Here is a 14,435-nt window from a genome sequence, read left to right as displayed (position 1 = left end):
TAAAGAATAGAGAAAATGGCTGAGAGTTCAACTCAGGTTTGTTCAGCAGGGGTTTAATTTCTCCAGTGCTCCTGTGTAAATTGTGTCAATAGCATAACCTCATATCTCTCTACCTAATCATTCTATGACACATTTAATAGGATATAACATGGTGAGATGGGGACTTAGGAATTAGAATAAATTATGTCAAAGGAAAAGCTCCCTGGTAGCTCTGACATGACAGGCTCTATAATGACTAATCTAAATATTCATTTTGGGTAATGGAACAGCTACCAACAAATTCATTACTTAAGGCAATATTTTCACTTCAACTGTCAACAGATAAGGGGTCTCCATAATCCATTACCATCAGCAGTTTGTATCAGTAAGAGAGAAAATGTACTTGAATTTCACAAATATGTATGCATCACACTCTTTCGATCTTAAAAAGGGAGTCAGCCTCATTCAAAATTTTTACAAAATAGCTGTCACAAGAACATAAACTCTAAATCATTTCATGGCAAGGACTACCAGTTGGACAGTAAATAATGGATCTGTTTCCAGTTAACTAGTCTATTTCTTACCTCATAAATGTATTTATTTAATTTATTTATGTTTGGCTGCGTTGGGTCTTTGTTGCTGCGAGCAGGCTTTCTCTAGTTGCAGCGAGCGGGGGCTACTCTTCGTTGCTGTGCACGGGCTTTCTCTAGTTGCGGCGAGCTGGGGCTACTTTTCGTTGCGGTGCGCGGGCTTCTCATTGCGGTGGCTTTTCTTGTTGCGGAGCACTTTCAATATATGCACTGGTGGCTTCAGATGCCTCTTGTTTAAGGAACTTCTCCTTTGTTACTCTCTTTCTAGCTTAATATTATTCTCCAAATAAATATGGAAAGTAGCTGGAGTAATAACTAGAGAATCATGCATGAAGCAAAACAGCACTAAAATGACTATTATTATCCATGTCATAATATATCCCAGCTCAGGCCATTGAGGAGAGTAAGAACAAGACGTATGTAACATGCCTCATGTATTAATTTGCCTGTCTAGACATCAGATTCATTTGTGACTGTACTACCTTCTTGTTCCATGAGAGGCAAGAGGGTTCTGGAAAGAAAAGTAGGCTTTGTCACCTCACTTTGTCAGATATCTCTCTTCAGCAACAAAAAAAGGAAGAGAGATGAAGAGATGGTATCTTTGTTATTTGGCCAATGGTAGATTTAGAGTTACGGGGAAAATAATTGTATGTCTCTCTTAAAGGGCAACTGGCCAAAAACAAATGAACACATGTATAGCCTCACTAGTAATCAAAGATTTGCAAATTCATTATGACAATGAGTATCAAAAGCTGAGAGTTTTACATATTTTTTGACTCAGCAATTCTGACTTTAGTCAAAGGAAAGTATCATAGTTATGGTCAAAGATTTATGCACTAAGTTGTTTATTCACAGCTTTGTTATAATAATTTTTAAAGAGGTGGAAATCCTTCATTGTTCATCAGAAATAATTATGATACATCTTCACAATGAGATACTAAGCAGGCATTAAAACTGGAAAGACTTCACAGTATTCTCTTCAGTGAAAACTGCAGATTATAAAATAAGAGGCAGAGTTCTGCTTCTATTTAGGATGTAGAAAGTCCTAAGAGAATGCTGTTTCCATCCGCATGATGAGAAAAAGCTGAGTATTTACAAAATAATTTTTCTTGAGCCCATCAGAGAGTGAGGTCACAAGGTAACCAGGTAAACTGAATTCCAAGGAGTGATACGTCCATCCATGAGCTGCCTCACTTTTGGCAGAACACAAGCCAGAGAAGTGATCACCATATAAGTAGCTAAACATTTAACACATCCTTAAAGGCCAAGTGTGGGTTAGTGTGTCAATGTGGAATAGCTTAGAGCCTCAGACACAGAGAGTTTGCACCCACTCTCAAGCTCTTTTCTACAGACGTCCACTGGGTGTTCACAAAAAAGGTTAGAGGTAAAGTAACAGACTGGTGAGAGGCCCCATCCACTGCACAGACATGCAGGAGGTGACACAGACATGCAGCTGCTGCTGGGAGACAAGCCAGCCTCGCCTTCTTCCCCAGAGCCTCCTTTTGAAAAGCAAAAATCTTAAGCAGCTGGGGAAGGGCAGAAAACCCTCTGGCCTCCAGGACCAGACAAAAGTCCATTGCTTCTGGGAGAAGAATAGAAGCAAAACCTGCTTGTCTCTGAGGGAGGAGTAGGAAACTCTCTGAGCCCAGACATAAGCAAAGACTCATTGCTGATGAGGGAAAGGTGGAAGCAAAAAACTTCTGCCCACTGGCTTATGCCCAGGATCCTGCACTGCTCCAAAGCAAGTCTCCTACTGTTTGGAGAGGCAGGAATGCTCAGAAAGCCTTAACCCCAAGGTTCAGGCACTCAGGGCTTGCCTAAGACTGATACAAGGCCAGAACAACAAAGAAACCCCATACCCCTACAACAAGCCATGCCCAGAGAAACAAACAACAGAAGTGCTCTCCCCCCTTCCTCACGCCTTGGGGACATAGTGCAGAGAGAGATCTACTATGTGTGCAGGTATGCAGAGACAGCTGAAAGCTGAGGGTAAAGCATAAATGCTTAGAAAATTCCTCTGGCACCCCAGGCACTCCACACATGCAGTAACAGGTGCCATCCGCTGAAGTCTGTGGTGCACTGAAGGTAATCATAGCAACAACAAAACCCAAACCCAGCTCACCATCTTATTCACTGACTCTACCTCCAACCTCTGCCATCCCATCACAAACACTGATAGCCTGAAGAAGAGAGTGAGAAAAAAAGGTCAAAAATAATTTGAAGAGATAACAACTAAGAATTTTCAAAAATTAATGAAAGATAACTCACAGTTCCAAGAAACCCAAAGAATCTCAAGAAGGATAGCACTGTCCCTGCTCTACTCCAAATGAAAAGAACCAAACCTCGAGGAGACTGGTTCAAGATGGTGGAGTAGAAGGACATGGTCTAACTCCCTCTTGAGAGAGCACAGGAATCACAACTAACTGCTGAACAATCATTGACAGGAAGAAAATGGAACTCACCAAAGAAGATACCCCACATCCAAAGACAAAGGAGACGCCACAATGAGACAGTAGGAGGGGCACAATCACAACAAAATCAAATCCCATAACTGCTAGGGGGGGTGACTCACAAACTGGAGAACAATTATACCACAGAAGTCCACCCACTGCAGTGACGGTTCTGAGCCCCATATCAGGCTTCCCAACCTGGTGGTAGGGCAATGGGAGGAGGAAATCGTAGAGAATCAGACGTTGAAAGCTAGTGGGATTGAACTGCAGGACTTCAACAGGACTGGGGGAAACAGAGACTCCACTTATGGAGGGCAAACACAAAGTAGTGTACACATCAGGACCCGGGGGGAGGAGCAGTGACCCTAGGGGAGACTGAACCAGACCTACCCGCTAGTGTTGGAGGGTCTCCTGCACAGGCAGGAGGTGGCTGTGGCTCACCGTGAGGACAAGGACACTGGCAGCAGAAGTTCTGGGAAGTACTTGGCGTGAGTCCTCCCAGAGTCCCTCATTAGCCCCACCAAAGAGCCGGGTAGGCTCCAGTGTTCAGTCGCCTCAGGCCAAACAACCAACAGGGAGGGAACCCAGCCCCACCCATCAGCAGACAAGAGGATTAAAGTTTTACTGAGATCTGCCCACCAGAGGAACAGCCAGCTCTACCCACCACCAGTCCCTCTCTTCAGGAAACTTGCACAAACCTCTTAGATAGCCTCATCCACCAGAGGACAGACAGCAGAAGCAAGAAGAACTACAATCCTGCAGCCTGTGGAACAAAAACCACACTCACAGAAAGACAGACAAGATGAAAAGGCAGAGGAATATGTACCAGATGAAGGAACAAGATAAAACCCCAGAAAAACAACTAAATGAAGTGGAGATAGACAACCTTCCAGAAAAAGAATTCAGAATAATGATAGTGAAGATGATCCAGGACCTCGGAAAAAGAATGGAGGCAAAGATCAAGAAGATGCAAAGAAATGTTTAACAAAGACCTAGAAGAATTAAAGAATAAACACCTAGAAGAATTAAAGAACAAACAGAGATGAACAATACAATAACTGAAATGAAAAATACACTAGAAGGAATCCATAGTAGAATAACTGAGGCAGAAGAACAGATAAGTGACCTGGAGGACAGAATGGTAGAATTCACTGCTGTGGAATGGAATAAAGAAAAAAGAATGAAAAGAAATGAAGACAGCGGAAGAGACCTCTGGGACAATATTAAATGCAGCAACATTCACATTATAGGGGTCCCAGAAGAAGAGAGAGAGAAAGGACCTGAGAAAATATCTGAAGAGATTATAGTCAAAAACTTCCCTAACATGGGAAAGGAAATAGCTACCCAAGTCTAGGAAGTGCAGAGAGTCCCAGGCAGGATAAACCAAAGGAGAAACATGCTGAGAAACACAGTAATCAAATTGGCAAAAATTAAAGACAAAGAAAAATTATTGAAAGCAGCAAGGGAAAAAATGACAAATAACATACAGGGGAACTCCCATAAGGTTAACAGCTGATTTCTCAGAAGAAACTCTACAAGCCAGAAGGGAGAGGCATGACATATTTAAAGTAATGAAAGGGAAGAACCTACAACCAAGATTACTCTACCCAGCAGGGATCTCATTCAGATTTGATGGAGAAATCAAAAGCTTTATAGACAAGCAAAAGCTAAGAGAATTCAGCACCGCAAAACCAGCGCTACAGCAAATGCTAAAGGAACTTCTCTAAGTGGGAAACACAAGAGAAGAAAAAGACCTACAAAAACAAACGCAAAACAATTGAGAAAATGGTAATAGGAACATACATATCGATAATTACCTTAAATGTGAATGGATTAAATGTTCCAACCAAAAGACACAGGCTTGATAAATGGATACAAAAACAAGACCCATATATATGCTGTCTACAAGAGACCCACTACAGATCTAGGGACACATACAGACTGAAAGTGAGGGGGTGGAAAAAGATATTCTATGCAAATGGAAATCAAAAGAAAGCTGGAATAGCAATACTTAGATAAAATTTTATCAGATAAAATAGACTTTAAAATAAAGAATATTACAAGAGACAAAGAAGGACCCTACATAATGATCAAAGGATCCATCCAAGAAGAAGATATAACAATTATAAATATATATGCACCCAACATAGGAGTACCTCAATACATAAGGCAACTGCTAACATCTATAGAAGAGGAAATCAACAGTAACACAGTAATAGTGGGGGACTTTAACACCTCACTTACACCAATGGAAGGATCATCCAAAGAGAAAATTTATAAGGAAACACAAGCTTTAAATGACACAATGCACCAGAAAGATTTAATTGGTATTTATAGGACATTCCATTCAAAGACAGCAGATTACACTTCGTTCTCCAGTGCACATGGAACATTCTCCAGGAGAGATCACATCCTGGGTCACAAATCAAGCCTCAGTAAATTTAAGAAAGTTGAAATCATATCAAGCATCTTTTCTGACCACAACACTCTGAGATTAGAAATCAATTACAGGGAAAAAAACGTAAAAAACACAAACACATGGAGGCTAAACAATACGTTACTAAATAACCAAGAGATCACTGAAGAAATCAAAAAGGAAATCAAAAAATACATAGAGACAAATGACAATGAAAACACGACGATCCAAAACCTATGGGATGCAGCAAAAGCAGTTCTAAGAGGGAAGTTTATAGCAATACAATCCTACTTCAAGAAACAACAAACATCTCAAATAAACAATCTAAACTTACACCTAAAGGAACTAGGGAAAGAAGAACAAACAAAACCCAAAGTTAGCAGAAGGAAAGAAATCATAATGATCAGAGCAGAAATAAATGAAATAGAAACAAAGAAAACAATAGCAAAGGTCAATAAAACTAAAAGCTGGTTCTTTGAGAAGATAAACAAAATTGATAAACCATTAGCCAGACTCATCAGGAAAAAGAGGGAGAGGACTCAAATCAATTAAATTAGAAATGAAAAAGGAAAAGTTACAACAGACGCTGCAGAAATATAAAGCATCCTAAGAGACTACTACAAGCAGCTCTATGACAATAAAATGGACAACCTGGAAGAAATGGACACATTCTTAGAAAGGTATAACCTTCCAAGAGTGAACCAGGAAGAAATAGAAAATATGAACAGAAGAATCACAAGTAATGAAATTGAAAATTTGTTTAATAATCTTCCAACAAACAAAAGTCCAGGACCAGATGGCTTCACAGGGGAATTCTATCAAACATTTAGAGAAGAGCTAACACTCATCCTTCTCCAACTCTTCCAAAAAATTTCAGAGGAAGGAACACTCCCAAACTCATTTTATGAGGCCACCATCACCCTGATACCAAAACCAGACAAAGGTACTACAAAAAAAGAAAATTACAGACTGATATCACTGATGAATATAGATGCAAAATCCTCAGCAAAATAGTAGCAAACAGAATCCAGCAACACATAAAAAGGATCATACACCATGATCAAGTGGGATTTATCCCAGGGATCCAAGGATTCTTCAATATACACAAATCAATCAATGTGATACACCATATTAACAAATTGAAGAATAAAGACCATATGATCATCTCAATAGATGCAGAAAAACGTTTTGACAAAATTCAACACCCATTTATGATAAAAACTCTACAGGAAGTGGGCGTAGAGGGAACCTATGTCAACATAATAAAGGCCATATACGACAAACCCACAGCAAATATCATTCTCAATGGTGAAAAACTGAAAGCATTTACTCTAAGATCAGGAACAAGACAAGGATGTCAACTCTTGCCACTATTATCCAACATAGTTTTGGAAGTCTTAGCCATGGCAATCAGAGAAGAAAAAGAAATAAAAGAATACAAATTGGAAAAGAAGAAGTAAAACTGTCACTGTTTGCAGATGACATGATACTATACATACAGAATCCTAAAGATGCCACCAGAAAACTACTAGAGCTAATCAATGAATTTGGTAAAGTTGCAGGATACAAAATTAATGCACAGAAATCTCTTGCATTCCTATACACTAATGATGAAAAATCTGAAAGAGAAATTAAGGAAACACTCCCATTTACCATTGCAACAAAAAGAATAAAATACCTAGGAATAAACCTACCTAGGGAGACAAAAGACCTGTATGCAGAAAACTGTAAGACACTGATGAAAGAAATTAAAGATGATACCAACAGATGGAGAGATATACCATGCTTTTGGATTGGAAGAATCAACATTGTGAAAATGACTATACTACCTAAAGCAATCTACAGATTCAATGCAATCCCTATCAAATTACCAATGGCATTTTTGCAGAACTAGGACAAAAATCTTAAAATTTGTATGGAGACACAAAAGACCCCGAATAGCCAAAGCAGTCTTAAGGGGAAAATACGGAGCTGGAGGAATCAGGCTCCTGGACTTCAGACTATACTACAAAGCTACAGTAATCAAGACAATATGGTACTGGCACAAAAATAGAAATATAGATCAATATGGTACTGGCACAAAAATATAGGAACAGGATAGAAAGACCAGAGATAAACCCACGCACCTGTGGTCAACTAATCTATGACAAAGGAGGCAAAGATATACAATGGAGAAAAGACAGTCTCTTCAATAAGTGGTGCTGAGAAAACTGGACAGCTACATGTAAAAGGATGAAATTAGAACACTCCCTAACACCATACACAAAAATAAATTCAAAATGGATTAGAGACCTAAATGTAAAACCAGACACTATAAAACTCTTAGAGGAAAACATAGGAAGAACACTCTTTGACATAAATCACAGCAAGATCTTTTTTGATCCACCTCCTACAGTAATGGAAATAAAAACAAAAATAAACAAATGGGACCTAATGAAACTTCAAAGCTTTTGCCCAGCAAAGGAAACCATAAACAAGACAAAAAGACAACCCTCAGAATGGGAGAAAATATTTGCAAATGAATCAACGGACAAAGGATTAATCTCCATAATATATAAACAGCTCATGCAGCGCAATATTAAAAAAGTAAACAACCCAATGCAAAAATGGGCGGAAGACATAAATAGACATTTTTCCAAAGAAGACATACAGATGGACAAGAAGCACATGAAAATCTGCTTAACATCACTAATTATTAGAGAAATGCAAATCAAAACTACAGTGAGGTATCACCTCGCACTAGTTAGAATGGGCATCATCAGAAAATCTACAAACAACAAATGCTGGAGAGGGTGTGGAGAAAAGCGAACTTTCTTGCACTGTTGGTGGGAATATAAATTGATACAGCCACTATGGAAACCAGTATGGAGGTTCCTTAAAAAGCTAAAAGTAGAATTACCATATGATCCAGCAATCCCACTACTGGGCATATACCTGGAGAAAACCATAACTCAAAAAGACACATGCACCCCAATGTTCATTGCAGCACTATTTACAATTGCCAGGACATGGAAGCAACCTAAATGCCCATCGACAGATGAATGGATAAAGAAGATGTGGTACATATATACAATGGAATATTACTCAGTTAGAAAAAAGGACAAAATTGGGTCATTTTTAGAGACTTGGGTGGGTCTAGATACTGTCATACAGAGTGAAGTAAGTCAGAAAGAGAAAAACAAATATCGTATATTAACACTTTTATATGGAACCTAGAAAAATGGTACCGATGAACCAGTTTTCAGGGCAGAAATAGAGACACAGATGTAGAGAGCAAAGGTATGGACACCAGTGAGGGAAAGTGGCGGGGGTGGGTGGTGGTAGTGTGATGAGTGGGGGATTGGGATTGACATATATACGCTAATATGTATAAAATGGATAAGTAATAAGAACCTGCTGCATAAAAAAATAAATTAAATAAAAATCTAAAATTAAAAAACAACAACAACAACAACAAACAAACCTCAGAGTCAAAGTGCTGAAAATCAAAGATAAAGAAAAAAATCTTGAACATAGTGAGAAAAAACAATACATGCAGAGGAATAATGCTAAGAATCCCAGCAGACTCCTCAGATCCTATGCAAGGCAAGATTGACATCTTATCATTCTGAAAGAAAAACACTGCTAATCCAGAATTTTATGTCCAGTAAAAATACCTTTCAAAGATGAAGATAAAATAAAGACCTTTAGACAAACAAAAGTTGAGAATTTATTGCCAAGAAACCTGTGCTACAAGAAATGGTAAAGGAAGTTCTTCAGGCAGGATGATATCAAATGGAAATTAGGATACGCGCGCGCACACACACACACACACACACATAATAAAGAGGCTGGAAAGGAAATAATTAAGGTAAATATTAAATATGTTTTTTCTTATTTTAATAGTATATAGAGTATGAATATATTTTTGTAGAAAGAAAACATAGCATGATTCATTTTAAAAAGTTTAGAAGGTTATACATCAAAAATTTAACTAATTTTCAAGAGCTCAGAGATTAGAGAAATTTTGTAAGGTAATTGTTAGAAAAAATAATAACTAGAAAATGAATTTTCTGTTATGAAAAACTTTTTCCACATTTTTTGCTCTATTATATGGTAAAGAAGAGACAAAGAAAAGGCAAAAGGAGTCTTTTTCTCTGATGCATAAGCCAATTGTAATAGATCTAACTTTTTTTTTTTTTTTTTTTTTTTTTTTTTTGCGGTACACGGGCCTCTCACTGCTGTGGCCTCTCCCGTTGCGGAGCACAGGCTCCGGACGCGCAGGCTCAGCAGCCATGGCTCATGGGCCCAGCTGCTCCGCGGCATGTGGGATCTTCCCGGACCGGGGCACGAACCCGTGTCCCCTGCATCGGCAGGCGGACTCTCAACCACTGCGCCACCAGGGAAGCCCCAATAGATCTAACTTTTTAGAGAACAGATAAGGATTAAACAGAAGTTTCTTATAAGGGTTGTTGTCTACTGGCTGAAGCTTTGGGGCTGGAACCTTATACATGACTTGAAGAACTGTTTATTCCGAGAAAATATTAAAACACTATTCTCTACGTGGTCTAGAAAGAGAGCCAGGAATTGATAATGTCTAAATATTAGTGAGACTGATATCTACTTGCACCAAAATGTCTTTCATTTTGTCAAACTAATCTTTCAAATGTCATTCGAATCTTGCTTTGACTTCTATGTAATTATTTAAAATTTACATGAAAACTAGCTAAGATTTCTTCTCAGTTTTGGTAGTAAAATAATATTTTACTAGGGAAAGAATAATTTAGTGCAAACACATACTATTTTTTTTTGACTTGGTTAATCAAGGCCATGCGGAGCCAGAATCTTTAGAATTCAAGTCCAGAATCCAGGTACCATCATCTACATGACAGAGTTATTGAAAGGATCAGAGAGAACGTGTGTAAAGACATAATATAAGTACATAGTGGGCAGTTAATAAATGGCAGCTATTATTGGCTACTGAAGTGACTCGAAGATACATGAAGATGCCTTTATTGCCATCAACAATGAAGCCAAGATAACACTTTACAAACAGCAGTTCAAGAATTCATTGACACCTATTGATTAATATGTCTAACATGCTCGTGTTTGAAGTATTCAGAGTCCAGATATTTGAGAAACTGTCTCCTCATCTTGCCAGGGGAATTTCTCACATTGAAATGGATGGTCAATGTGGGGAAAGAAAAATGATACTAATGAAGTTGATGTATTTTCTGTCTCTCCCTCTCTCTCTCTCTCTCTCTCTCTCTCTCTCTCTCACACACACACACACACACACACACACACACACACACACACACACACACACACACACACACACACACACAGAGGCAACTTCTCCTGAAGTCCTATTAGGAAAAATACCTCTTACAGAGGCAAACAAATGACATTTTGACTTGGAAATTTTTAAAAAGTCAAGATGAGTTCTTGAATTATGTGCCATACTGGTTTCTCCCTTGCCCAAGTTTTTAGCCACTAAAATAGGGAAATTCTGGTGTTGGTGCTGCCACCTCAATATTGAATCATCTCTGTCCTATATCCCAGAGTATCATTCAGCTGTTTGGTTACAGCAGTCTCCTTGAAAAGGCCAAATTTTAGCTTGGAATATTTTACCTCTTCCGTTGACTTTTAACAAAAGGGATCTAATTGAACACAGCTCACATCTATTCCGTTGATTTTTATCAAGTCCTTGGACCTCAGAAATTTAGAGCTTTAACTCCTGTCAACTACAGCTGGATGCAGAGAAAATTATTCAAAGAAAAAATTATTTCATTCTCAAAATTTTTAGAGCCAGGATAAGATGTGACAGTTTTAAGGTGAGGACAGAAGATTCCAGGGCTCAAGCTGTTAACCAAGCGTAGGCTATCCCTCACAAATAAAAGAGAAGATTCAAGGAGAAGGAATGTTTACATATACAATGAATGTATGAAAAGAATAAACCAGAGCAAGATGATGGAGTGAGGGAGAATACAAGAGGAAAAAGAACACTCATCTCCCCATCAAGAAAACGCCTAAGCAATAGGCTGAATGGTTTTTGTTCTCTCAAGAAGCTGAGGGAGAGGAAGACATGGAGAACATCAAGGCTTGGAGAATACTGTATGACAGATGAGGGAAAATGTCCTCGTGCAGAGAAGGGTACAGGGAGGAACAAAGCACTCTGGCAGGTAAACAGACAAAGACAGCAGAGACAAGAGGCAAATCAACAAGAGGAAGTGAACCAAAAACAGCTTCATGGGACAGGGACTGAATAACAGGACAGATGGAACAGGGAGCAGGAAAGCCATCCAGGAGAGACAGAACCAGTCAGGCTGGGGCAGATGCCTGGCGAGGCTTCCTCTCTCACATTCCCAAACCCAAATGGGGGCTCTAGAGAGAAAGAGAAAGCACCATCCAGAATCTGGTTCTCTTGTTCATTGTTCCATCCCCAGCACCTAGAGCCTGGTATGTAGTGGATGCTCAAAACACAGTTGTTGAATTAAAAGTGATACATGCAGGGCTTCCCTGGTGGCGCAGAGGTTGAGACTCCACCTGCGAATGCAGGGGAAACAGGTTCGTGCCCCGGTCCGGGAAGATCCCACATGCCGCGAAGCGGCTGGGCCCATGAGCCATGGCCGCTGAGCCTGCACGTCTGGAGGCTGTGCTGCACAGCGGGAGAGGCCACAACAGTGAGAGGCCCGTGTACCGCCAAAAAAAAAAAAAAAGTGATACATGCAGAAAAGGAAAGAAAGCTGGATGCCCTGAGAAACGCCATGCACCTCATGGCTTCCATTATTGAGGTGTGAGTGGGCAGAGAGGATGCCAAAGAGCTGGGCTCTACGTACAGCATGGCTGAGTGATGCTCACCCTGAGGACAGTTTGGTTCAGCTGCTGCAGGACCATCAAGGACCCAAGCGAAACAGGAAGTGGTCAAACCAAGAGTAACTGATGAGCAAGGCAGTTGGCAGAGGGTGTTTGTGCTTGAAAGGCCCCACCTCCATGTCTGTCCCCAAATCTCCTCCACATGTTTAGATGTTTGAACGTCTCATTATCCAGAACCTCTCCTTTGGAGGTTATTTCTATAGAGTTTTCCACGAGATACAATTAGCCAACCAATGTGTTCAGCCATTCAAAGTCACTAAATTCTAGACAAGAATTGTATTAACCTAGCAACAGTTAGGGTAGGGCCCCAAGGCAAATGAACTCAGAGTAGGGAGAGACTCCCCAAGACCCAACATGGAACCTGGATCAAAGAGCAATGGATTTGGTCAACAGAGATGGAGTCAGGTTGGTTGTAAGTCCCCAGATGACTCATCCCATCCCCCTAAGAGATCCCCCAAGTGGGAGATGAAGCTGCGAGGGTAGGGAAGTGAAGATGAGTCAGTTGTAGATTTGTCTGGATGCTCTATCCTGGCTATGTGATCGTCCCCAACAGAGAAATACACTTAGGGTTTACACAGACAGGACTGACACAAAGTCATAAGGAGGAAGGTATCACTGAGAGATTTGGTGCTTGTCCTTGAAAATGGAGAAAAAAAAAAAGACAAATGATAACAGATCAGGTGACAAATTGAAGTGAAATCGGCCTCAAAAAGATTCTAGCCATTCAAGTGCCTTTCTTCCTGAAATGACAATATTTACACATTTTCATCTCTTCCAAGGGCACCAAAACAAGTGCTTCACTCTTCTGTATCATTCCATCCATTTTCTCTTAGCTTATCCCATCACCATGGTGATGAGGCAAGGACTTTATTTTCCTCTGTCTGGACTACACCGGCATCCTTGTCAGTTACTTCAAAAATGCACGTGTCTGCATGTTACTTCTAGAGGAATTTCTCATCTAAGATGGGAATCAATGGGATAAGCAAAGCATTAGGAGAAACAGCCTCTGGACTCTATCCACATTCTGCCATCTCAGAAAAATTATTTGAGATTCCAGTTTCTGCTCACTAAATGGAGACAGAAAGGCTACTCACTTGCTTAATAACAAAATGTTATAAGACTGAGTAACTTGTGACGGCCAATCATTTTGCTTAAGGCAGAACAATTAAATAACTATGGCAGAGACTAACTGCTTACTCCGTATCAACTCACCCTTTTTTCCATAGAAACAAAACCAGGATTTTATTCAGGGGTGCAATACATCATCCAAGAGACTGCATCCTAATTTCCCTTGAGTGCAAATACAGTTAGGTGGATCAGCTGTGAGTGTCTTCTGGGAAAGCTCCTGATAGGAAACTGACTCAATTGAGCAGTGTTAACCCCACCCCACCTCCCACCTTCCTTTTGCATGGAGCTCTAGGGGTAACCTTGGACCTCAGAATGAAAGACTGAAAGTCACATGCTAAGGATGGTGGAGCAGAAAGATAAAAGAGGATAGCCTCATCCACCAGAGGGCAGACAGCAGAAGCAAGAAGAACTACAGTCCTGCAGCCTGTGGAACAAAAACCACATTCACAGAAAGACAGACAAGATGAAAAGGCAGAGGGCTATGTACCAGATAAAGGAACAAGATAAAACCCTAGAAAAACAACTAAATGAAGTGGAGATAAGCAACGTTCCAGAAAAAGAATTCAGAATAATGATAGTGAAGATGATCCAGGACCTCGGAAAAAGAATGGAGGCAAAGATTGAGAAGATGCAAGAAATGTTTAACAAAGACCTAGAGGAAATACAGAAAAAACACATAGAAGAATTAAAGAACAAACAAACAGAGATGAACAATACAATAACTGAAATGAAAACTACACTAGAAGGAATCAATATCAGAATAAATGAGGCAGAAGAATGGATAAGTGACCTGGAAAACAGAATGGTGGAATTGACTGCTGTGGAACAGAATAAAGAAAAAAGAAATGAAGACAGCCTAAGAGGCCTCTGGGACAACATTAAATGCAACAACATTTGCATTATAGGGGTCCCAGAAGGAGAAGAGAGAGAGAAAGGACCTGAGAAAATATTTGAAGAGATTATAGTTGAAAACCTCCCTAACATGGGAAAGAAAATAGCCACCCAAGTCCAGGA

The 14,435-nt window shown here is 39.8% G+C and overlaps 1 protein-coding gene across 1 annotated transcript in view; it reads right to left on the bottom strand.

Annotated features, from left to right (window-relative positions):
- Window positions 1-14,435, bottom strand: part of SCD5 (stearoyl-CoA desaturase 5) — a 157,280-nt gene that overhangs the window by 33,455 nt on the left and 109,390 nt on the right. The window lies entirely within an intron of this gene.

The sequence above is a fragment of the Delphinus delphis genome, chromosome 5, assembly GCF_949987515.2.
Source record: "Delphinus delphis chromosome 5, mDelDel1.2, whole genome shotgun sequence".
Classification (NCBI taxonomy): Eukaryota; Metazoa; Chordata; class Mammalia; order Artiodactyla; family Delphinidae; genus Delphinus; species Delphinus delphis.
Note: the sequence above shows the minus strand (reverse complement) of the source record. Positions and strands in the feature narration are given on the sequence as shown.